This window comes from Periplaneta americana, chromosome 13, assembly GCF_040183065.1.
Source record: "Periplaneta americana isolate PAMFEO1 chromosome 13, P.americana_PAMFEO1_priV1, whole genome shotgun sequence".
NCBI classification, from domain to species: Eukaryota; Metazoa; Arthropoda; class Insecta; order Blattodea; family Blattidae; genus Periplaneta; species Periplaneta americana.
Window position 1 is genome coordinate 73770145 of NC_091129.1, and position 26267 is coordinate 73796411.

Sequence of the window (26267 nt, forward strand, 5' to 3'; positions counted from 1 at the left end):
TATGCTAACCTGAATAGTCTTGTCAGGTAAAATATTAGTAATCTAGGATTATTTCTAGATGTGATAGATGAAGTCAATGCGAACAACTTTCGTCAAATAAGTTTTTTGGTGCTCCCAATAATTTTGAGAATACGAAATGCAATGTGTTGCAACGTTGCAAACAGTAGGAGTGCTCCTGGAGATAATTGCTTCGCAGTGGAGGTGAATGGAACTCCAGTCCGCAATACTTCGTGTGTGGAGAATGTGAACAAAGACGTCTCATCAGATACATTTCGATCTAATTACTGTACATACGCAACACTTAACACATTATTGAACATTATTGTAAACTTATTTCTTTTCCAAATTTATTTTTAATTTCTTTAAAGATAATAACTTAAATGGAGATTGTGTTAATGTGTATTCGCAACGATGTTATTTCGAGCTTACTTAAAATATAAAGGATTCTTTAATGGAAATAGTTTTGTTTTGTAAGAATATACATTTTTACTATTTTCTAATTGGGTAAAAATCAAAGAAATCAACAGATAATGTGAATGTTAAATAATTTTCATGGTATTGAATTAACCTTAGCCCAAAGTAATTACAGATGTAAAAATTGTTTTTAAATGATTAAATAATATTAATTATAACCAATAGAAGTCTCATTTGTCGAGCATTCATGGAAAACCATATTTACAAACGGACTATAGGGGTGTCAACTGTAGGTGACATTGGACAATAAATCTTATTGTCACATTTATTAACTGCAATATGTCATATTTTATTCAATGAAGAATTTAAGATGGCATATATTGTATGTAATAATATTACGATATAATAATCATTTTAATACTTATATAACACATTACAAAATTAATAGAAATTGTTTACAGAAAATTACATTGCGTGAAAAGAAATTTGTGGGAATGAGAAATTTAATTTTGCATATATGAAGAAAATTATAGAAAACGGTTACAATGTGCTTGAACTTGAACTTGAATTACTTCTGGGTGTGAAATTCAAACCGGCAATGTACATGAAGACCAACTTTGCATTTTTTGCACATAAATCTCGTGCGTTGATGACATTTTGCACATCTCCTTTGAGAACACCTTTCTCTCTCATGCTCCTCAGCTTCGCCTCCCAATCTCACTTCATTGGTCACTCTGGATGAGACTGAACCGCTGGCCGGATGTCTGTATGGAGCTTTCCCGTAGAGACCACAATATACTTGCACGATATTTCGCCGAAATTTACAATGTGTCAAGTTTTTTTGTACTCCAAATCTTCTTGATAGTAACCACGCATTATGACAGGCTGCATCGAGATCAAATGCAAAAAGTGGGTACCACTATTTCTTTCTACGAAAGCTTAAGGGTAATAAAGAATATTATAAACCAAAAAATTTGCGTAATTAATTCATGTAATACTTTACGTTTTTATATACAGTAATTTTATTGAAACATAACTGATGAGACGTTTTTGTTCACATTCTCCTCCCTCAAGTCTTGCGAAGTGGAGTTCAACTCACTTCCACTGCGGAGCAATGACATCCAGGAGCACTGCTACTGTTTGTAGCGTCGTAACATGTTGCATTTCGTATTCTGGACATGTAAAAAAACTTATTTGATAAACGTTGTTCGCATTGACTTGATCTATTACCTCTGTGAATTAATGTAATAGGTTCCCTTCCACTCTTATAAGAAGATACGCACGATAATTTTAAAATTATATTTGTAAAATAATAGAATGTTTGCTATCAACAACATTAGGACAGGTTAAGATCACACTTAAACTTACTCACCAAATAAGTTAAGGGGTTAGGTATAGCTTACAGCAGTAGAATTTTGGAAATATTCAACATTTTTTTCCTGCATTAATGTATCATGTACAGTAATGAAAAATAGTACATGTAAAACACTGTCCTTCCGCTATATAAAAAATATATATATTTTTACGATTAAAAAAAATTATTTACTGTTTTTTTTTTTTTTTCAAAATTCAGTTCACTATGCAGTGATGAAGCGTATCCCACATAACTAAAAAACCATCCAACATTCTGTGATGAACCTACCTTTGATAGATTTGATAAAAAATTAATTCATTTCAAAAAATGGTAAAATATTAGTACTTTCTTCTGACACAAAATAAAAAAAATATTATTTATTAAGGAATGTAGTTGAAAGGTCATGATATTGTAAACGTGAGTTTCAGCACTCAAATAAAAAAGAGAGAACAAGAAAAAGTTAACAAATTTATGAGTTATGAGGGAAACGCTTCATCACTGCACAGTAAACAGCCAAAGTTTTGGATTTTGAAAAAAATATATATATATAATTTTTTTATATCGTGAAAATATTTTTATATAGCAGAAAGACAGTGTTTTACACATACCAATTTTCATTATTGTACAAGATACAGTAATGGAGGAAAAAAAGTTGAATATGTCCAAAACTTTTACTGCTGTAAGCTGTACCTAACCTCTTAATGTGAGCTATCTAGGTAATTATCGTTACAGGAAACCTTTGCCGTTATAGAATTCTACAGCCTATCCTTAGGGCTGGTTCACAATAAACCGGAAACAGAAACGACAACGAGAACGAGAACGGAAATATTGTTAAAATGAATGTACTTAAATGTGAGTAGTCATAATTACGTATTGTGAATGCTCACATTTGAATACATTTATTTTAACATTATTTCCTTCTCATTCTCGTTGTCGTTCCCGTTCCCGGTTTATTGTGATCCAGCCTTTACTCTTATTCTTAAATACGTCCAATAATATGGGAGAAGTCTCTCTATGCACACAGGAAAATGGTCTGGAGAAAATATATTACGAATCCTAAAAACATGTTTTTCTGGAAAAATGCACAAGTTAGAACTTTGCAATGTCACAATACTTTCTCTCTGTCTCATATAATTTGAAAGTGAAAGTAACGGTGATAATGGACACCTGAGTTTACTGCTCGAAAAGCACTTAATTTACTTCTGTTTATCTGTTACATCACCACATGGGGTTTTGTATAAGAGCGACCATGGGGCCTACCTAGAAATCGGATTGTTGCGAACTAAGCCTATTAAAATTTGCCAACAAATCATTACTTCGGGTATCCCACTTCGGTTTAATGAATTTAAAATTCCATTAATTTATTTCGACTGTTCCCCTGTTTCCGGAGACATAGTGATTTGGGATTTATGCAGCCAATAGAGGGTATTATTCTGCATATGTGTGAGCTTAGCACACGAGTTTGAGCCCCATCTCTGATTGATCTCGACTCAAAAGGTATTAATTCCATTAAATAGCCTCATTCATTGAAGCACGGTGAAAGTGATACTGATTTCATTTTTGTTGGCGAGAATTTTTTAATTATTTTAAATCTTTCTGATTTAATCCCAGACTATAGCATTATTTCGATACATTATCTGCTGATGATGTATACGAGTTATGCCGCAATGTGATTAAAAATTAAATACTATTATTTAATTTTGAATTGTATTAAGTTTTTTCTACTCTAAAAGTTAAGGTAGTTCTAAAAATTTGTACATAATAAATAGGCCTATGTAATTAATTACTTTAAAATTAAAAATATAATTACACAGAAAAATATTCATCATATTCCTAACAGGTCATAATCCTAGAAGGACTGTTCCGGTCTACAAAAGTTTTCCCGCCATCTCTTCACAGGACGACCCAGTGATCTATTCCCTGTTGGTCTGTAGTTCAAACTCGCTCAAGGAATCCTTGTTCTATGCATACGCTTGATATGGTGAAGTGAATTATCTTGATATTGATGAATATAATGCAGTACAGGTTCCATTTCCAGTTCTTGTAGATGCCTTCATTAATTTTAAAATGTTAAAGTGCTAAATTGAATATAAACGTGCGTATTCTTTCCAAAGAAAATAATAGAGCATTTGATAAGGAATGGAACAATGCTGTAAATCAGTGGTCCTAGCGGTGACCATTGAAATCTTATACTGCGTAATAGAGCAGCGATTGTTTCCTAAATTTCTAATATTGAAAGCCTGGAATTAGCTATATTTTGTAAATACAGTGGTTATGTCTGATTTGTAGTAAACAATGCAGTCCTAAGGTGCAAACAAAGGTGCTTCATAAAAATCCAAGTTGTAAGAGAAAAACCATGCAACTCAGTGTTTTATGGCATTACAAGATAAGCCTGTTTGGGAGAAGTCCTACCATACTGAACTATTGCAATTTGGTTACAAGCGAGGCATTCGCTTTAAATTAAGAGTTGACATCCGAAGAGCTTTAGATTGATCAGTGAGAGGGATATCCAGAAATGCTGCTGCAGATGGAGTCCGCCGTCTTCCAAGAATTTGACAGCGTATCGTTAACATGGCAGGAGTAACCTAAATAAATTTAGTGTGAAACAGTAACTATGTTGCCATTACTTTTCGAATGCCTAGTACATAAATTAAAATAATAGTAAAAGACAACGTAAATAAATAATATTATTTTCAATTATATAATTTTTTAATCAGTTTTGTAATTATCCGAAAGTAAATGTGCTGGCTTGTCATGTACTATTTAATTATTAGTGCTGTTATTCTTGATGCATCTGCTACCCTGATTGTCCAGTTTTCATTACTATATAAAAAAATGTATGGAGAGATTGTGTATTTTATAATTTATTTATTATTTAAATTTATTTATTTATTTAAATTTAAATATACAGAATACAGAATATAATTACAACTATAGAAATAGAAATAAAATAATACAATCAATATAATCGCAGTTCAGATATATTATTAATATGCGTATATAAGAGAATATACAAAATAAAATAAAATAGGAACTAAAATTAAAATTACAGCTACAGTGAAATTATATAATATAACAGGCCTATATTAATATAAGAGGAATATAGAAATGAAATAAAATAAAATATGAAATAAAAATTAAAATAACGGTGGCAATGAATTTATTTAAACCCAATTTTCTTTAGAATTTTCTGCGATTTCAATTCATTGTATATTATGATTGTTATTTTCAAATAATTGTTTCATGTATGGCTAATATATTTTCCCTTTACATGAAATCTGTTTTACTAAATAATTGGAAGTAGTTAATTTTTCTTTTTTTTTTTCCGGCTGCGAATATATTTTACTTTTTAATGAATTCGGTTATTTAAATACCGTTGATTATGTTTTCTTTACCGAGACATCCATAATCTTTTATTACTTTGTTTAATCTCAATGTAATTATTAACTGCATGATGGTAACTTTCTTTAATAACATGTTTGAAATTTAATTTATTTTAAGCTTTTCTTTGAAAGGTAAACGTACGTCCACATTTCCTGAGAGACAATCCACCTTTCATCTTGCATGATAAAACTCGTCATATCACAGGCGCAGTGGCTGAATTGCTAGAGAGATGAGTTGGGAAATATTGGGACATCCTCCGTATTCCCCTGAAATGAGTCCTTGTGACTACGACTTGTTTCCACGGTTCAAAGAACCACTTAGAGGCAAGAGGTTTCCACATATTGCATCAGTTCTTCATGCAGTGGGGCAGTCCATCAGCGAGATGGACAGAAACAACCTCGCTAACGGCATTCAACGGTTATCACGGGTTTGGCAAAAGATGCAGAAACACGCTGGTGATTATATTGAAGGGATATAAATGTATTTTTCATGTAAGTTCAATAATACGTTCGTACTGTCAATGTTGCCACTACTTTATTTATAACCCTTGTCTATTAAACATTTGTTAAGGGTACTGAAGCTTGAAAGTTAATGATTTGTAAGCTTTCATAAATTTAATTGTATCACAGTCAAATATTTTGTATAATTACATACATACATACATACATACATACATACATACATACATACATACATACATACATACATACATACATACATACATAGTGTTCTGCTAAATGGCAGGTCTTTTCACAGCAAACCCAGCATTCTCCAATCTTTACTATTTTCTACTTTTATATTTATTATTTGGATTATTTATTGCAATTTTAATAAGGGATTAAATTGAATTGTATATATATTTCACTATTTTTTTCCTTTCATATCTTACATTTATTTTATTTTCATTATTTTTTATGCAAACTGTGCATAATTATAGCACGAATGGCCGTACAGGCTCGTGCGAAGGATGCTATGTATATGAGTTTGCATAATTGTATATCAATAAATGCACTTCATTCATTCATTCATTCATTCATTCATTCATTCATTCATTCATTCTATATTCTGCTTTCCTCTTGGTTTCCATATAGGATCCATATATCTTCCTGTCGTCTACGATCTGATATCTTCTTTTGCCCCGAACCTCTTTTCCCGTTCACCATTCCTTTCAGATCATACTTCAGTAAACAGTTCCTTCTCAGTCAGTGACCAAACCAATTCCTTTTTCTCTTCCTGATCAGTTTCATCATTATTTCTTAATCCAATTAGTAGCCCTACGCCTAAAATAGAACACAAACTAAAAGAGAGAAATTCTGAAAACTCCGTCTGGAATGAAGATTAAGTTTAATTTACTTCCAGGTGGTCGAACTCGAGACCTCTAGACTTCTAGCTAACGTAATAACCACTTGCATTATGACAAAATCCAGTGTAAAGTGCAAGAAAACAGGCAATTGGGAATCATTAAGGACATTCGTCGCAGATGGCGCTTCGTTCTTAGGAAATGTCTGAATGATTCTCCATAAACTTCTTTCAGTTCGGATAGATTTATCCTCTAGTTCGCTGCGGACTAAACGCGATGGATTCCAAAGCTGGCTGCAAGTGGGATGGTCTCTTCCGACAGACAGTTCATCTCCCAACCCCGCACACCCTTCTCATGTTTATTCTACTTCGGAGTTCCTTCCTCACAGTAGCAGCAGAAGCCAACCAATCCAAAACATTTGAATTGCAAAATGAGAATTTTAAGTTGGCCCTCGAACTATAAGAATCAGATTCTATGAATGTAGCACAGCCGTGAGAGTGGGAGGGCGGGTACTAAAAAAGGAGAGGGGGGGCATGAAAAGGGTTTGAGAGGTTATACGGGATGCATATAGTGTGTATCTTCTATAGCTGTATGAAGATTCTAGAAATTTATTTCCCTTTCGACGGTATGGGTTGCTATGCAACGAAACAGAAGTGGATGATGCAAACTTTCCTTGGATTAGAAATATTCCTGGCGTGGGTTCCGAGAGAAAACGTTTTGCGTTTGTGTACGTCGTCCCAAGAAGTGCCTCATTATAGGTATTGCTTTACATTTCATTTCAATTCGTTTGAAAGCGCAGTTGTAACCCAGTCAGCTGACGACTCCAAAGAGAGTTTGAGTTCGATCCCCAGTTCGGTCAAACTAATGGCCGTAAATCAAAGCTGACCACTTTCGATCCCAGAATTATGCCGCGAAATTTACGATGTATAAAGCTGTTGTATAGCACGTTTACAGTGTTTTGTTTATTCTCTCGTTACAATCTCACTATTTCTCCACAAACAGAATTAGTAGACTATCCAGATATAATTTCATCGCCTCTGATTAACTGCAACAAGAACAAAAATTAGACTCCCACGGATTAAACTATCTATACAAGTAACTTCATTCCTCAAATTGATCATTTTATGATACTTCTAGGTTTCCATGTCTTCAACGACGTTCTATTCTCATGCTGAAACTTGTGAATAAGTAGTTTTCCGTGAAGAGATTATTAGCCTCTTGAAAAGTTCCTTACTGTACTCGTACGGTGTATCTAGAGACAGGCAAAATATGAAATTTCATGTTCTAAATCATTCCTGATAGTTGTATGGTAAGAAGAATTTTCACGATTCACGATGTGTAGATTCCAATAAATACCAACAATTTTTTCATGTCTCATAAGGTTTTGGTAATGTTTTCATATTTTTTCAGATACATTTGAGAAGCCCGAGCCATCCATACCACTAGAGCAGCATTCCGAGATTCCAAGGGCAAGCGAAATCTTTAAATGAACTTGTACCGTCAATATATTCGAGAAAAAAAAAAAAAAAAAAAAAACAAAATGACTGGTTCTTACTCCACCTTCGCTCATTGTTTTGAATTCATTGGAAGCCTTTTCAGCGTTGTATATGTAAATTAATGTTTTAAACTTGTTTCAACCATCAATGTTTTTGCTGTCTACTTAGTGTCTTCTCTTTTTCCTACTTCTTGAATTTTGTAATCTTTTGCGAGAAAATATAGAAAGGTTATGTGTTGTATTGTGACCAGTATTGAGTTCAGCATATGTAAGAACTTTTAATTGATTAATTAATTAATTCATTCGTTCGTTCGTTCGTTCGTTCATTAATTCATTCATTTTCTCACTCACTCATTCATTAATTAGTTTTTTTTGTATAATTATTTTAAGTGGTTATATTATTTATTTATTCATTTATTTATGTATTTTCATTTATTTATTTGTTCATTTTTGTATTTATTTAATTATACATTTATTCACTCGTTTATTAATGAATTAATTAATTTGTTTTTGTTCTCTTCAGTGTAAAAAATGAGTAGCCTAATCTAGCTCTTACATTGAAGCCAATATTTAATGATGAATACAAACTCTCAAACTGTTTAATGCTTTAGATTTATTTTATTTTATTTTATTTTATTTTATTTTATTTTATTTTATTTTATTTTATTTTATTTTATTGGCAACATATTAAATATAGACAAAAAGTATTAATATCAAAAGCCATATTTTCTAAAAAAAAAAATAAATACGTAAACCTGCTCCAAATGGTTTGAGAACGAAAGTATTTTATCAACAGTAATCTCACTAAAGGTTTTTGATTTATCTAGAGAAAATAAAAACTCGAGTGAGATATAATTGACTATTACACGATTAGAAGAAAGTAAATAAAGATTAGAATAAATAAAGTACTCTAATACAATAAAATATTAATTGCCTTACTGAAATTCTATTTCACTAATATTAGCTTCTCGAAAACGTTTGAACGGAGCCGCCATTTTCAGTTGACTGCCTATGGTGTAAATAAATTACGATTGCAAAGCATGTTTTATAGTACCGTAAAGAATTTGCAATTTGAAATGTTGGCAAAGAAAGAAACAAATGGTAGGGTAGTGATAAAATTAAACAAATGCTAGGGAAGCGATAAAATTGTGCGATAAGCAGCTATGATCGGTTGAAAGACGTTCTTTCGCATCGTTTTATTGGTAAAAAGTTGTACGACGTAGTAAAAGTGTAATAGTCATTTAAATATTTATTTATATTTTCATATTACACCAAAATAAATTTCATATTTTCAAGAAATGCTCTTCATATTGTGCTGGTCTGTAGTTATATCTTTATTTTAAAATTTAAAGTTTTTGTTTTAAAATGAAATTAAGATTTGGGTCTCTCCATCTCTCTGACTTTACAGCTTTAGTTTTAGCGACCGATTTCCCTACAGTAGGGTATGTTGTTTTAGTCATCTCTTTGTTGTTATGTATGTTTTATTTTCATACGTATGTGAGTAGTTGTGATGGAACATAGTATTAATTTCCATTCCTAAATCTTGACACATTCTTGTATTCATAATTTACATGAATTGACTGTATTACTGTATTCATTTCAAATGTCAGTATTATTTGTTTTTGTTCTGTTAGAATCATGTCTCACCGTAAATGTCCCAATGGGTCCCACAATTGCTTAGTCCAGTGGACTGTTTTACTTTTTTTTTATCCCTAATCGGTACTTTCTATGCTACCGGCTTTCGTTATGCGGCCCGCAAGATGGTAGGCCTAGTGAAAAAATCTCTTGGGTAGTAACTCACAATTAGTGGCAATCAGTATATTAATCATGAAAATAAAATACATAACTTTATTTAAAACCTTTCCGTTTGAAATGTTACGTTCTTTTTGGGTTTCCTTAGTAGGAGTACGACGGCAGAAATATTTAGTGCTACAAATCAATATATTTAAATATTTCTGTCAGTCTTATGGCTTAACGCAAATATAAAACAAATTAATTCAATGTTTTATATATTTACATCATGTTTTGTCATCTTGCAAACGTTTTCGCCCTCATAGGGGCATCGTCAGGTACAAAGTATTTACAATATCAATCTAAAATCAATTAAAAGAACCTGGCCCTATGTTTAAAATAATGATCTTAGTGGAGTAATAGTATGTGTAAATATCTAGCATAGTGTGCGAATAGGACAAATATTAGATTGATCATACAAATTATATTAAAACATAATCAGGTCAAGTGTTAAAATCACAAGCCTACATGGCTATATAATTATGTATTACGTTGATGAAGAAATATAGCTTAATTAGAATAGTGCTAACACAAAAGCTGAGTCTTAATACATTAATATCATGAAGAACTATTTAGACACATTATGCTATTGTAAATAAACTTTCATTAATAATTACATATAAAACATATTGTGTGAGCGTGTGTATTAGTATATTGAACAATAATGAATATATTATAAGATTATTTTATAATGCAACGTATTACTGAATGTTGAGTCGTAAAGTCTGAAGTCAATTGACTTTACGACTCAACATTCAGTAATACTTTGTAAATACTTTGTATCTGAAGATGCCCCTATGAGGGCGAAAACGTTTGTAAGATGACACAACATGATATAAAGACATAAAACATTGAATTAATTTGTTTTATATTTATGTTAAGCCATAAATTTATAAAAAGATTTAAATATATTGATATATGACATTAGTATTGGGCTTAGCTGACCATTCCAAAAATGAATTGTAAATTAGAAATATTTAGGCCTAATACAACATAATATTCTAATTTTAAAATATATAACGGTGGTAATAAATTCCATATGAATCTGTACTCTGTGGTGACAACTCATTTCCTTCGTACTTATGTGTGAATCGTTTCGATCATCAATTTGCCATGATGACACTTTGGCTCATTATTAGGGTTATGTTTAGTAATACAAACTGCTACAGGATTATTTCTAGCAATGCACTACTGCCCAAATATTGAAATAGCATTTTCAAGAACTGCTCATATTTGTCGTAACGTAAACTACAAATCTTAACACTTCTGTATTTCCTAATAAAGTGGTAAATGTGAGGAATTTTACTGTAGATATTTCATTTCCTATTAAAATGTTTGATTGATAAAAGAAATCACTATTGCCTCTTGGAATCAGGAAGCAATTAGGCTATGAAGTAATTAACGTTTTGTTGAATTTAAAGACATAAATGAAAGACAAATGTAAAAACTTTATTTCAAATCCCAAACATTCCTACAAAATCCAACCATGCTCAAAATAATAATCACGAATAGCATAAACTTTTCATGCAATTATAGCGATTGAATTAATCTCCTGCCACTTACATACTATTCTGCTCTGAAAGTCTGTGCATACATGTGGAGCTCATTCCAGTTCCTCTGTGAAATCTGTTTCAAAATTCTTGGTTCAGAAAGTGTTAAAATTGTCCCTTCTGTATAGTAATAAACAGCTGTCAGCTGTTTTGATTTCAGATTGTTTCTTCCCCCTACAGAAACGGAGAACCAGGGCTTACATAGCAGGCACGTACTTCCTGTGGTGGAACAGTTTCCGATAAGAATTCGTGCCTGCTATAGATCTCAACATGAAAATATGCAGCTCCTCGATATAAAGCCGGCGTTCATATTACGGATCTTAACAGTGTGATATTGCCGCTGGAACAAATTCCTTCCCTTGTGGATTGTTTTGATCTGATTCTGCAGGTGGACGAATCTGTAAATATCTCAAATATGGTAGGATTTCACTCACATAGGCTATGTAATGTATTTGGAGTCCGTTTGGAGTTAAAATCCCTCAACATAAAGAATATGTAGGTATCAGGTACGGAGCGTCTGTATTAAAACACAAAATACAAAGAGATACATCGAAGTACATGGCATACAATAACCAGTTATCCCAGGCCTTGTAATCGGGGTGCAATGTATATAGTACTACATAATTGCTAACTAATATTATTTCTGTATATTTTACCCTGAAGTCTCCCACATTTATTTGGAATATTGCATAATAATTAATAATAAAATAATAATAATAATAATAATAATAATAATACTTACCTACTTACAAATGGCTTTTAAGGAACCTGCAGGTTCATTGCCGCCCTCACATAAGCCCGCTATCGGTCACTATCCTGTGCAAGATTAATCCAGTCTCTATCATCATAATATCACATCTCCCTCAAATCCATTTTAATATTATCCTCCCATATAGTTTCGGCCTCCCCGAAGGTCTTTTTTCCTCCGGTATCCCAACTAACACTTCATATGCACTCCTGAATTCGCCCATACGTGCTACATGCCCTGCCCATCTCAAACGTCTGGATTTAATGTTCCTAATTATGTCAGGTCATGAAAACAATGCGTGCAGTTCTGCGTTGTGTAACTTTCTCCATTTTCCTGTAGCTTCATCCCTCTCAGCCCCAAATATTTTCAAACACCCTTAACCTCTGTTCCTCTCTCAAAGTGAGAGTCCAAGTTTCACAACCATACAGAACAACCGGTAATATAACTGTTTTATAAAATCTAACTATTCAGATTTTTTGAAAGCAGACTTGATGACAAAAGCTTCTCAACCGAATAATAACACGCATTTCCCATATTTATTCTGCGTTTAATTTCCTCCCGAGTGTAATTTATATTTGTTACTGTTGCTCCAAGATATTTGAAGGATAAATCTCCAATTTTTGTGTTTCCAATAATAATAATAATAATAATAATAATAATAATAATAATAATAATAATAATAATAATAATAATGCGTAAGTTGTATGTCGTTATTATTCCGTCTTTGTCAGAAAAAAACAGAAGTGAGAATCTTTCTTGCGATTTTTGAACGCGGAATTTCTATGTGTGATTGTTCCTTTGTTTCTGAATCCTAATGGTGGATCCTAGTTTTGTCCACAGTTACAATAGTAATCAAAATGTTAAAAAATACTCTTAAAACGGTTTATGAAAAATATTCAGACATTTAGAGATCCTTTTTGTAGATAATTTCTTTTTCAAACTCAAATTGTGACGTACGATGTCAAAGACATTTTCACAAGAAGTTTTCAAAGTTTCTGATATATCTTTGAGCCCAATTCCTCGATCCCCCAAAATCTTCTCATGTACTGCATCGATATTTTCTGGAGTAGTCACAGAAACAGATCTTGGAACACAGAGGAAAAATATTCTCACAAATCAAGTCTTACGAAAGGGATGCAAATTGTCCCCAACACTATTTAATATACTCGTTTATTTGTATGGTGCCTTTCGTAAATGGAAAATCTAAACTCAGAAAGAATAAACATGGGACATGAGATCTATTTAAATATCCCGTTATTTGCAGGTGATCAGATTTTAAAGCAGATCAGAAAATCAACTACAAAGAAATGCTCATTAGCTGAGCCAAGTCGTAAATGAATACAAACGAGGAGTGCCAGCTACTAGCAGTGAATAAAGACTAGCTCATAAAATGACAGCTAATGTTTGTCCGCTGCGTGCTATACTAGGAACGTCCCAAGACGGAAACCACTGTCGTCGTTGCGTCAGTGAGATTGAAACTCTTGGCCACGTTTTGGTGCCTGTCCTTTCAGCGAGACACTGCGGAACTCTAGACATCATAGAATCAGGTCCACGATTGCCGAAGCCTTGAGGAAGAAAGGTCTCACTGTGCACGAAGAAGTCCATGGCATCTCTCAAGAGGGATCCTGTCGGCGAATTGACATGCTTGCCATTCCACCAGACTCTACATCCGCCTACATTATCGACCCGACAGGTTCGAGGCACAGGAACAACAGCCCGCTGAAGTCCACGCAGAAAAATTCAGAATTTATGAGCCCACAGTTCCATTCTATTTGGAGAAATATCACTTCAACTCCATTGAAGTAATTGGGCTAATGGTTGGCGCTAGGGGCACAATACCTAGCCTCTTTGTCAGTTTCTGCAAGAAGTTCCAGCTGAACAACGACTTCATTCGTGATGTTTCCCTTACTGTTATCAGAGGATCACTTGCCATTTTAAAATACCACCTGTACTTTGTTTCCTAAAAAGGAAGAACTTTTGTTTGAACGTCCAATCCGTTTGTTTATTACGTTTATGCCTGTTATATGTAGGCTATTATCCTTCCTGTACTTAATTTCCCAGTTTCGTTCGTTCCCCACATTTCTCTTTTGTGCTCTGTTTTTGTTTCCACTCTGTGTGTTATGCTTTGTCCAATGAGGCAGTCCCGTTATTGGGAAAGCTGAAAGAGTGTTTTCTTATTAAAGTGAAGTTATGGCCTTCTGTGAAAAGTTTCCCGTTAGATTTAAAATTTACATATACAGAGTGATTCATGAAGTTTTACCACCACTTATGTAGGACCTTCTTGAAGTCAAATGGAGTAAAAATGTAAATTAAAAAAATAGGGTAAAACTTATAGTTAAATAGTTACAGGTTATTGAAAACTTGAAATTAGAGAAAAAATTTAATAATGTCACTACAGAAGAAACAAAAAAATTGATACAGTTCCCACTCTTGTAACTGCTTACTTCTTGTAATCTTCATTCTGCTCATCGGCTCTTACTTATAATTGGTTGTACAAGAGATTTCCAAACGTGTCTCCTTCTGCCTCCCCCTGATCGAATCCTGAAAAATAAATTGAATAGTCACCATCAATCAGACAGGCCGTTTTGTCTTAAGGGGTTAGGTACAGCTTACAGCAGTAAATTTTTGGAAATATTAAACATTTTGTTCCTCCATTACTGTATCTTATACAATAACCAAAATGATATGTATAAAAAACACTGTCCTCCTGCTATATGAAAAAAAATCTACAATTTAAAAAAAATTATTTACATTTTTTCAAAATTCAAAATGGTGGCAGTTTACTGTGCAGTGATGAAGCGCTTCTCTCATAACTCATAAACTTGTTAACTTTTTCATGTTCTCTCTCTTTTATTTTATTGCTGAAACTCATGTTTACAATATAATGTTCTTTCAACTACATTCCTTAATGAATAACATTTTTTTTTATTTTGTGTTAGAAGAAAATATTGATATTCTACCATTTTTTTTAAATTAATTTATTTTTATCAGACAATCTATCAAAGGTAGAGAAGTGATCTTGCATCATATTGTAGATATGACATGCATAAATACACACAAAAGAATTCATCACAAAATTTATTTTATTTTAGTAGGTTATTTTACGACGCTTTATCAACATCTTAGGTTATTAGCGTCTGAATGAGATGAAGGTGATAATGCCGGTGAAATGAGTCCGGGGTCCAGCACCGAAAGTGACCCAGCATTTGCTCATATTGGGTTGAGGGAAAACCCCGGAAAAAAATCTCAACCAGGTAACTTGTCCCGACCGGGAATCGAACACGGGCCACCTGGTTTCGCGGCTAGACGCGCTAACCGTTACTATACAGGTGTGGACTTCATCACAAAATGTTGGATAGTTTTTTAGTTATGTGGGAAACGCTTCATCACTGCACATTGAACTGAATTTGGGGGGGGGGGGGAGAAAAAATTATAAATATTTTTTAAATCGTAAAAATATATATATATTTTTTTTTTCATATAGCAGAGGGACATTGTTTTACAAATACTAATTTTCATTATTGTGCAATATACAACAATGGAGGAAAATAGGTTGAATATTTCCAAAATTTTACTCCTGTAAGCTGTACCTAACCCCTTAATGGGTGATATTGCGCCGTACTTTTTTCAAAACAAGAATGTGTTGTGAAAGCATTTCTCTCATTTAAAAACCTTTGTAAAAGTGAAAACGAAACTCATCAAAATAGCTAACCCTTCAGTGAATGTAATAAATAATAATATTGTGATGATGAAATTATTTCAGTCAATGAGAAAGTTAACTCACTTTCCATTTCCTGTACAGTATTATCACAGATACGGGAGTGTCGAATAGACCGGATTGTTTGAGGTGTCTTGGGGCATATACTCACGAAACTGAGCATGATTTCTAGAAATGCACTTCAGTTACTATATAACGAGGCTATGTAATGTTGTAAGCGAGATTTCTGGGGGAAGGCTGCAAATTCGTTGTGCATTGTTTGTTCTTAAAAAGCCCTCGGTTTCAGAGGACGCTAGATAAGAGATGTCTCCCCATAGGGGCGAAAGAAGGGGACGCCAGAGAAACAACAATGAGATCACTACTTGGCCATGTGCTGAACAACTGCTCGCGATGTTCTTTCTCCCACGCAGGGAATGCCGTTCCTTAGGGAACATGTTCGTATAGTCTGTTGTTACACTCCCAACTATGCTTTGAAATGTGCGATAATGGAGGAGAGTAAATGAGAATTATAAAACATTCACTCAACAAACAGAAGTTTACTTAAAATGAGCTGGGATTTTCGAAATCGATTCAGTAATGGACTCTAAAGATTACAATTTAAATTTTAATTCCAATTTGATCTGCGAAGCTAAATAACGAAAAGAGAGAGTCATATTAAGTCCACGCAGAATATTGCAACGTCTTTGTGAATCAGCGTATTCCGAATCTCACCGGACCGGTGGACAAAAATGACGTCACGCTGCAGTGAAATAGGAACAAAACTGCTGGAAGGTTCGATGACTGTCATGGCGACTGTATAAGTTGTTGTCTGTGCTACGCTAGCAAAATTTTTGCGAAATATCCGTACTCCCATCTCGTTCAAGGAAAAGAGAGCATAAACAATTTATTTCCTGAACCGGTAGTAATAACTGGTCCATTGACATGTTCTCTCATAAGCCATTAACATATTGTTTTTAAGTTTTGGTCATTACAAACAATACAGCAGAACTAAAGCAGAACACACCGCCATGACACAACAGTGCACGATTCATTCGTCTGCTAATTCCCGCTCTATACAAGAACCAATCAGATTCACTGATGGCGGCTGATGGAGACTGCCACAACCTCTGCAAGCTGATGGCACCTGTGCGACACCGGTGGAGCATCAGTCACGCCATCGATCGGTGAAATTCGGAACACCGTGTGCCATCAGATTGCTCAGCGCTGAGATTCGGAATACGCTGAATGTTAAATATAACACACGTGCGAAAGAAAGATCCGCTTAAAAAATATTCCATCTGAAACAATTTATTCGTGTTTGACCTCATCTTCATTGCAACTGTTGAAAAGTAGGTTTCTTTTCAAATATTCTTCACATAAATATTGTAGCTGTTGGAAATGAAATTAGTGGTTCAAATCCATCTGTCAAGGACGATGAAGTCCTTTACTTGGCTTCTTCCGGGAGGGAAGAAAGACTGTATTCCTGTCACAGATGTACAGCAACCTAGATCATAAATATGTAACAGATTGCTCATCCCTGTGTTAAAATCGGCAGCACTTCGAAGAGAACAACCGCCATGATCGCCACCCGTCCGCCGTAAACGAACACGAGACGGCAGTATAGTCACTAATGCAATTGAAATGGGAGTTATGACGTGATTCCTTATGTAAAAACTAGATGGCAGTATAGTAAACCTGTCAAAAGTTGTTACCATCAAAGTCTATGAGTCCGAGCTATCTGGGTACGGTATATAATATTATGATCTAGGACAGCACGCAAAATAGTTCTGTCTCTCATAGCTTCGAGAAATGTATACAGAGTGTTTCCGAGGTGGTGTTACAAACTCTCAGGGATGATGAAGAAGGGCACATGTATCAATTTGAGATAAGGAACCATGGTCCGAAAATGACTGAGTCGAAAGTTATAAGTAAAAATAGTTGTGTGGAAATGGAATTGTAATTTGGCACCACGTGCCCTAATTCCCTTAACTTTTGGAACAGTCTTGGAAAAATGGTATGGGGCGGATGTCTCCTACGTGGGTACTTGCCCCGATACAATCTGTGAGCTTGTCTACTGTTCCCATTGACTCATCCGTATTCGAAATTCAGGTCTGCTTATTCCACTCTCGTGTACTCCTCCATTTCACTTGGACTGATCGACTGGACACTGAAACTTGTACACATACACTGCTGTCTACAGATGTGCATATCAGGACCACCATGACCGTTAAACATTACGCTATCTGCATTGCTTTAGTGTAGTTTCCTGTCCCCATCCCTCAAACAGCGCACTGAATGGAATACTGTAAGTAGACAACGTAAACAACGTCAGATTAATAAAGTATGTGTAAGATGTATAGATAAATACACATAAATAAGGTGTACAGAGGAATAAAATTATTTCATTTCCACACAACTATTTTTGCTTGTAACTTCTTTCGACTCGGTCATTTCCGGGACCAGGGTTCCTTATCTCAAATTGATACATGTGCCCTTCGCCATCATCCCTGAAAGTTTGTAACTCCACCTCGGAAACACCCTATATTTTTAACCATGTGCATTGATCATTAAGTCCACACCTGTGGAGTAACGGTCAGCGCGTCTGGCCGCGAAACCAGGTGGCCCGGGTTCGAATCCCGGTCGGGGCAAGTTATCTGGTTGAGGTTTTTTCCGGGGTTTTCCCTCAACCCAATACGAGCAAATGCTAGGTAACTTTCGGTGTTGGACCCCGGACTCATTTCACCGGCATTATCACCTTGATATCATTCGGACGCTAAATAACCTAGATGCTGATACAGCGTTGTAAAATAAAATTGATCATTAATTATATTTATAATTGTAATTGTATTTTTAATATTGTAGTTGTAATCCCCTGGTAGAGGGGAAGAAAATGCCAGATGGCCCTATCTCTACCAGGTTAATAGACAGACAGACAGACAGACAGACAGATAGATAGATAGATGTCTGGTATAAATTGAAATAAACGATGAATGAATTGCGTAATTGAAAGAACCGTTATGTTACCTACTATTCGTGCTTATTTTCACTTTATAATTGTTTAATCCATTTCCATATAAATATATATATATATATATATATATATATATACAATTTTATTCATGTTCACCTCTATACATGCAGAATATCATAAATATATATTATGTTTGCATGCACACTTTCATACATTCGTACTTTCTTATATGCATATCTTCTTCCATACATATTGTTATACATTCGTATTTACTTATACAGTATGTATGGCTTCGTCTGTGTTTAAATTATTCACATTTTCATGCATGCTTACATACTGTACACACATACATACACACACACACACATACATACATACATACATACATACATACATACATACATACATACATACATACATACATACATACATACATACATACATACATACATACATACATACATGCATGCATAACATTACATACAAATAAAAATTTCCCTTCAATAATGCACTCTTTCACAGTCTGCAATTCAATTCTATATGAAGGCCTATACTTGGATACAGCCTTATATTCATACACATGCTCGTAGATTTGTATAAACATACAATCATCATGTCCTTGTGTGTTCATCACTGTATTTATTTAAGCTTTGAATTGCTGTAGTAGCTATACGGCTAAAATTTAATAAAAGCAACTTGTATTAATTTTCAGTTTTCAAAATGAATTGAGGTTTTAGTAAGCTTACTATTTTCTGTGAAATCGAAGTGCTGATTCTAAAACTGGAGATATAGACTATGCTACATGTCAGTGGTGAAAATGTACGTGTTCGCCCAAACCGGGCCTTTATTTTTAAAACTTTCAGAGGTCTCCTAGCAACAATACTGACGATTCCCAGAATTCTTTATTAAATATGTATCTCATTCATGAGGCAGCCTGTGTTTTTCTCCCTTTTTGTAAGGCGTCAACAAATGTCACGTCGTTGTAGCGCTGATGTACGCAGGAGAAAACTGACATAACTGCCCCTAAAATAAGATTAAGGGGTCGCTAATGCCCGGGAGATAATGTCCCGAGCCCGCATTCATAGGTGAAGGTGTGCGATGAGTTACTGCAGCTCTTCCAGCCTTATTTTCATATGTGAACGCACCGCCGCAACGTAAAAGAATAACAGAAAGGAAATCATGAATAGAAATGGTCTTAAAAGAAAATAAGGGAGAGGAGCGTGGGAGGAGGAAAGAAAGTTCACCGAATTTGTGGACGATAAAATATGCATAAACGAAGAAAAGACATTTTGCAGAAAGAAAATGGCACAAAACTTTGTTGCAAAGTTTGTTTTGTTCAATCTCTGCATTGCCGCCACCGGCTTCTTCCGAGCCATTCTCTTCTTTTCCCTTTCCTGTGACGTCATCTAGTTTGAGGTGTTGAAGAGTGGCGATGCGGAAAATTGCATGGATTGTCACCGCGGCGCGGTCCCTCTTTTTCTTTCTCAGTGTATCGAAGTTTCGCTTGTGCGTAGCTCGACAATGACGACGTTTATAACCTCCTGTAATGTGAATCTGTGTCCTGCACTCATCCGTGGAACGTAGGCCTATTTGTCAAGTCAGTCTTTATGCGAAGAAATTATAGATTGATATATGAAAACCTCCAATTTCTCTGCTATTGATTTCTGTAAAAAATTTCTCACATTATAAGCGATGCATTTCTTTGTTTTGTTATAACGTTATAAGGCCTATATTACACTATCAAATTTACAGTATGTGTCACAGAAGTGTGATAAAATATATACGAAAAAATCTTTCACAGTGCAATATAGAATATATGATCACATCTAGCTGTGACATAGTTCTGTGATAAAAGTTATGGTCATCATCATACCTTTGATAAAATCTGTGACTCACAAGGGAAGTACCCCAGCTCGAACGGCTAAAACCGACTGCAAACGCGTTTAAAATATAATGTTGTACCTGTTCGAATAGCTGTCAATGCCATTCATCTGTAAAACTACGTGTGCGGCCGCTATCGCCATTTGAAAATTAGCGTACTAACCTCACTACGTCGTAGCTCTACAGACAGTACGAGCGAGACCATTGCGGTGTTCAATAGTGAAGTGCACGTATTAACGGCAGACATGAGTAGGCTGAAGTCAATTAATCCTGTGAACATTGTTTACCTCCTGCGCAAAAAGGTACGTCGAACTTACATACCGGATAATGAGGATGTAATTGGAGTGAGGATGAGCCGTTTGCATACATGTTGATATTATAATGCAAAAATACTACCGGGAATTATCAGAAGTAGATACCGACATATTGGATAGGAATAGTGACTGTGAGTCTGATGGCGGAGAAGAAACAACACATGGGTATGAGAGTTCCAACAGTTCTGGAACGTCCTTTCCAGCAAATAAAGGAACTGGAAGTCAAAGTGAATACTTATTTTCACTCCAACAATGTGACCTCCGCGATCTCCAGGTTTCAACCCGGCCGACTTTTGGTTGTGGGGTTACCTTAAAGAACGAGTTTTCCTGACACATCCAACAACCTTACTGCAACTGAAAGACGCCATCTCGCAAGAAATTGCCAATATTCCAAGACATTATCTCCAAAATGCTGTACATGGTGTCGCAGAAAGAAAGCTGTACGTTGAACAAGAGAACGGCGAACATCTTCCCAATGTTTTGTAAACCTCCTTGTTTGTCCAACACTGTGATGTTTTTGTTTTTTCCCTATCTCATATTATAATATTTATAGCGGTTTAATGCTTGAACTGACTTTTGAAATACCCTATACTCACTATATTATTTAAAGCAAATGTCGTGTAGCTTATTGGCACATAATACCTCATTTATGTATTTTGTGGATCTCCTTGTCATAACTGTTTGTTACACGGTGTTGTTTCTTCAGCGATTTGTGCTTCTCTAGTCATTAGATTCGGTATTCTTCAATCATTGATTGCACACGACTGCGGAGTTTTACAGATAAATAACCTTGATGGGTGGTAGAACAAGCACAGCTCTGTAGTTTAAACGCATTTACACTCGGTTTTAGCCGTTCGAGCTGGGGTACTTCCCTTGTCAGAAGAAAGAAAATGGCGGACATTAAGTACACATGGTTCGTGAAAACCACACAACTTTCAATATCACATTATGAGTCACGTGAAATGTTTCATCATCCATTATTAAATACTTAGCATATATAGAATTTCACATCTTCACATTGCAGTTCTCTCAGTAGAGTTTAATATATTCCTTTTGTATCTTTTCTCCCTACTCCAATCTCTAATCCAAATCGTCGACTTAGAGTGTAAACCTGCTTACTAACAAAAAGGAATTTTGCAGGGGAAACAAAAAACTGAGTATATATTAACTCTGAAACTTCACCACCTGTACTTTGGATTTGGCCCTAAAGTTTCAGAGTTAATTTATACTCAGTTTTTTGTTTCCCCTGTAAAATTGTCATTTTGTTGGTTAGCTGGTTTACACTCTAAGCTGACGTAATATATATTTTTTTCTTTAATTTCTTCTTTAGTATTAATGCAATAACAATTAGTGCATATTTTACAGTTACAACAAGCATAGAACTATTGTGGACCCATTATTAGAACTGTGATGAAAGATATGATAAAAGCTTTCATATAGTGTAATATAGTCAAAATCTTACATGTGATCATATATTTTTGATCAAAAATTTTATCATATTCTGTGACGCAGAAATTTGATAATGTAATATAGGCCTAATAATTTGGTGACAAAACAACAAGAATCATTTCTAGGTAAAGTTTAATACAGACCAAAAATTAATCTTTACATAGATTCTTCGCCCAACAGTGCATATATACTGTGGAATTCCGGCCACCAAGTCGTTCAAATGAGTGCGCTCCTTGTATAATGGCAGTTGACTCAATATATATGTCAACATATATGTCGAACTTGGAGTCAGGCCACAAAGGGAAAAACACAGGAGAGGGATTCGATCCGGTGCTGTGGATTGAACTTCGGCTTAGCTCAGTAGCTAGAGCGCTTGGTACGTAGAACCAGGGACCTGGATTCGATCCCCGGCGCCGGGGCGAATTTTTCTCCTCTGATAACAATTGTTAATAATCATTTTGTTAAAAGTGCTTAAACAAATAAGAATTCGGTCCACACCTGTGACCTGTGGAGTAATGGTTAGCGCATGTGGCCGCGAAAGCAGGTGACCCGGGTTCGAATCCCGTTCGGGGCAAGTTACCTAGTTGAGGTTTTTTTCAGCGTTTTCTTTCAACCCAATTAGAGCACATGCTGGATAACTTTCGGTGCTGGACCTCGGACTCATTTCAACGACATTATCACCTTCATCTCGTTCAGACGCAAAATAGCCTGAGTTGTTAATACAGCGTCGTAAAATAAACCTATTAAAAATAAAATAAGAATTCAAATATTTAATCCAAAGTAATCTATTGTTATAATTAATAAATAGAGATTGCAGAGAACGAAATTTTTCAGGAGGGACAAACATAATTTCTTCCATTAGTCACACTGGAAACTGACTGCTTGGTTGTGAATCGCACGTCACAACGGCGGACATTAACAATGATGTAAATATTTCTTCTTGACTAATGTAAAACATGTTATATCTACCGCTGAAATCTCAGATGGTTGTAAATAATAACTCAAACATGCCAGTAAAATAATATTGAAGTAGGTACCGACTGCAAAAAAAAAAAAAAATAGAAATCGCAATTACGAAATTATAAAAGTATTATTATTAAACTGTAATTAATTACAAGTAAGTATCATATTTCATTTTTTGTGCTTAGTACTAACGATAACTGCGAATTAAAGAAGCGTTTCTGGAAGCTTGAAACGATTTAGTGTATTAAACATTTTGATATATTGCACAGTAGTGGCAAAAAAAAAAAAACCCGGACCGACCCTTGTAGCTGATTTCAGAACTTTGTTCACTCCAGAGCACGATAGACTGGTAACTAAGACTTTCGTGGTTCGAATCCTGCCTGGGAAGGAAACTTTTGTTCCTTATTCACAGTTATTCCCAATACATTTCGTTTGCTGGTAAAATTCATGTTCTGAGGATAATAAGTTAAATAAGTAGTAAAATATCGCTGCAATCGAAAAGTATTGGGAATAAATTTGAATAAAGAACAAGAAAAAGTTTCCTGCTGCTTTTAGTTTGGTGGATGAAATACTAAATTCATTAAATTCGAAACTACAAGTCGGTGGGATTTTTTGTGACTTGGCTAAAGCATTTGAGTGTGTAGCCCATAGTATATTAGTAAAAAAATTGAAGTTTTATGGTATTAAAGATGAGATGTTGGGTTGGTTTACATCGTACTTATCAAATAGAAAACAAAAAGTAGAAATAAATGTACCAAATAGTCATAAAGTTACTTATTCAGAATTTAGAAATATTAAAAATAGTGTTCCGCAGGGGTCAATTTTAGGTCCATTGTTGTTTCTAGTTTATATTAATGATTTAGCCTTGACCATAAACAATTCATCCCATGTAATTTTATTTGCAGATGATACAAGTGTAATTATTTCAAGCAAACAATACGATCATTTTATAAACACTTCTAATACAGTGCTGAATCTAATGAATGAATGGTTCCATGCAAATAAACTAGCACTTAATGTTGATAAACCAGTGCAGTCAAATTTAGTACACACAATAGTGCTCAGGTTTCCTACAGTATTCGATTAAATGGAACTCATCTCAAAGAATCTATAAGTACAAAGTTTCTTAGTTTAGAATTGGATAATCACTTGAACTGGAAAACGCATATAGAATGTATTACTCGTAAATTGAGCTCTGCCTGTTATGCATTAAGAGCCTTATCTACTATTGGTGATATAAACTTACTTAAAATGTCATACTTTGCATATTTTCACTCTGTAATGAAATATGGATTAATATTCTGGGGTAACTCGTCTGAAGCTAAACACGTTTTTGTTTTAGAAAAGAAAGCTATAAGAATAATGGCCGGTGTGCATAAAAGGACCTCATGTAAAAATATTTTCCGAAACTTAGAAATCTTGACTTTACCTTGTGAATACACTCTTTCCCTAATGATGCTGTATATTAAGAACCAAGATAAATTCAATACTAATCAAGACATTCATCATTTTAATACAAGACATAAATCAGATCTTCATCTACCCTCTGTTAGTCTAAGCTTTTTTTAAAAAAGGAGTTCACTATTCATGTATAACAGTCTTCAATGCACTGCTTAATTGTCTTAAAGATTTGAAGAACCACGAGAAAAGGTTCAGAAAAGAATTAACCAAATTTCTACATACTCATACCTTCTACACAATTGATGAATTGTTTATGCTTGTGAATTGAATTATTCTACTTAAATGACATGTACAATTTTATATAGCTCAACTAAAATATGTATTTATATTGACTTAATCTGTTTACTATGTATTGTATTTTTTTTGTTTAGCATAACTGATGAATTGTATGTACTGTAAATTGAATACTATACTGTATAGGTCAACTGATGAATTGTTTAAGCTTATAAATTGAATTAATCTACTTCATATGAATTGTATAGCTTAACGCAAATAAGTTTGTAAATTGAACTAATTTGATTGTATATGTTTGTATAGTTTGGCTGATGAATTGTATATGTTCTTAAAATGATTACTAGTCTGTGTAGCTCTACTGATGAATTGTATATAGACCTACTTTAAATTGAATGGTAATATGTATAGCTCAACTGATGAATTGTTTATGATTATAAATTGAATTAATCTACTTGATATTAATTGCACAAATTTGTATAGCTTAATGAAAGTATGCTACTTTGTATTGTATATATTTGTATAGTTTTAGCCGATGAATTGTATATGCTTTAAATTGAATAGTAATCTATATAACTCTACTGATAAATTGTTTGTGTTTGTAATTTGAAGTAGTTTGAATGATATGTATTATCAATTTTTGTATATCACAACTGGTTGAATTGTTTATGCCTTAAATTTAATTAACTTGTTTTGTATTATACATATAGCTCAACTTATGAATGATCGTTTGCGTTTGTAACTTTAATAATCTGATTGGCTATGTATTGTGTACTTTTAGTAGAGCCATTGATGTAGCTCAGTCGGCAGACTCGCTGGGCTGCTGATCCGGAGCTGCGTTCGGGCTTGGGTTGGATCCCCCTTGGGTCTTTGGTTTTCCCCAGCCGTGGGACTGAAGCCGGATGGTCTATGGCGAGTCCTTGGCATCAACCCCTTTGATTTGATTACCCCCCTTTGATTTGATTACCTGGTTGGGTTTTTCCGAGGTTTCCCCCACCAAAAGGCAAATGCCGGGTAATATTTTGGCGAATCCTCGGACTTGATCTCATCTCACCACATCTCGCAAAAAAAAGTTAAAAAAAATGTAAAAAATTGCACAAAATTGTAAAAATTGTAGAAAATTACTAAATTGTAAAACTATAAAAATTTGTAAAAATTGTAATTGTAATATTGTAAAATGTTGACTTGTTCCACATCTTAAAGCTTCATTGCTCATGTAAGATCTATGGAATAAAATAAATGAATGAATGAATGAATGAATGAA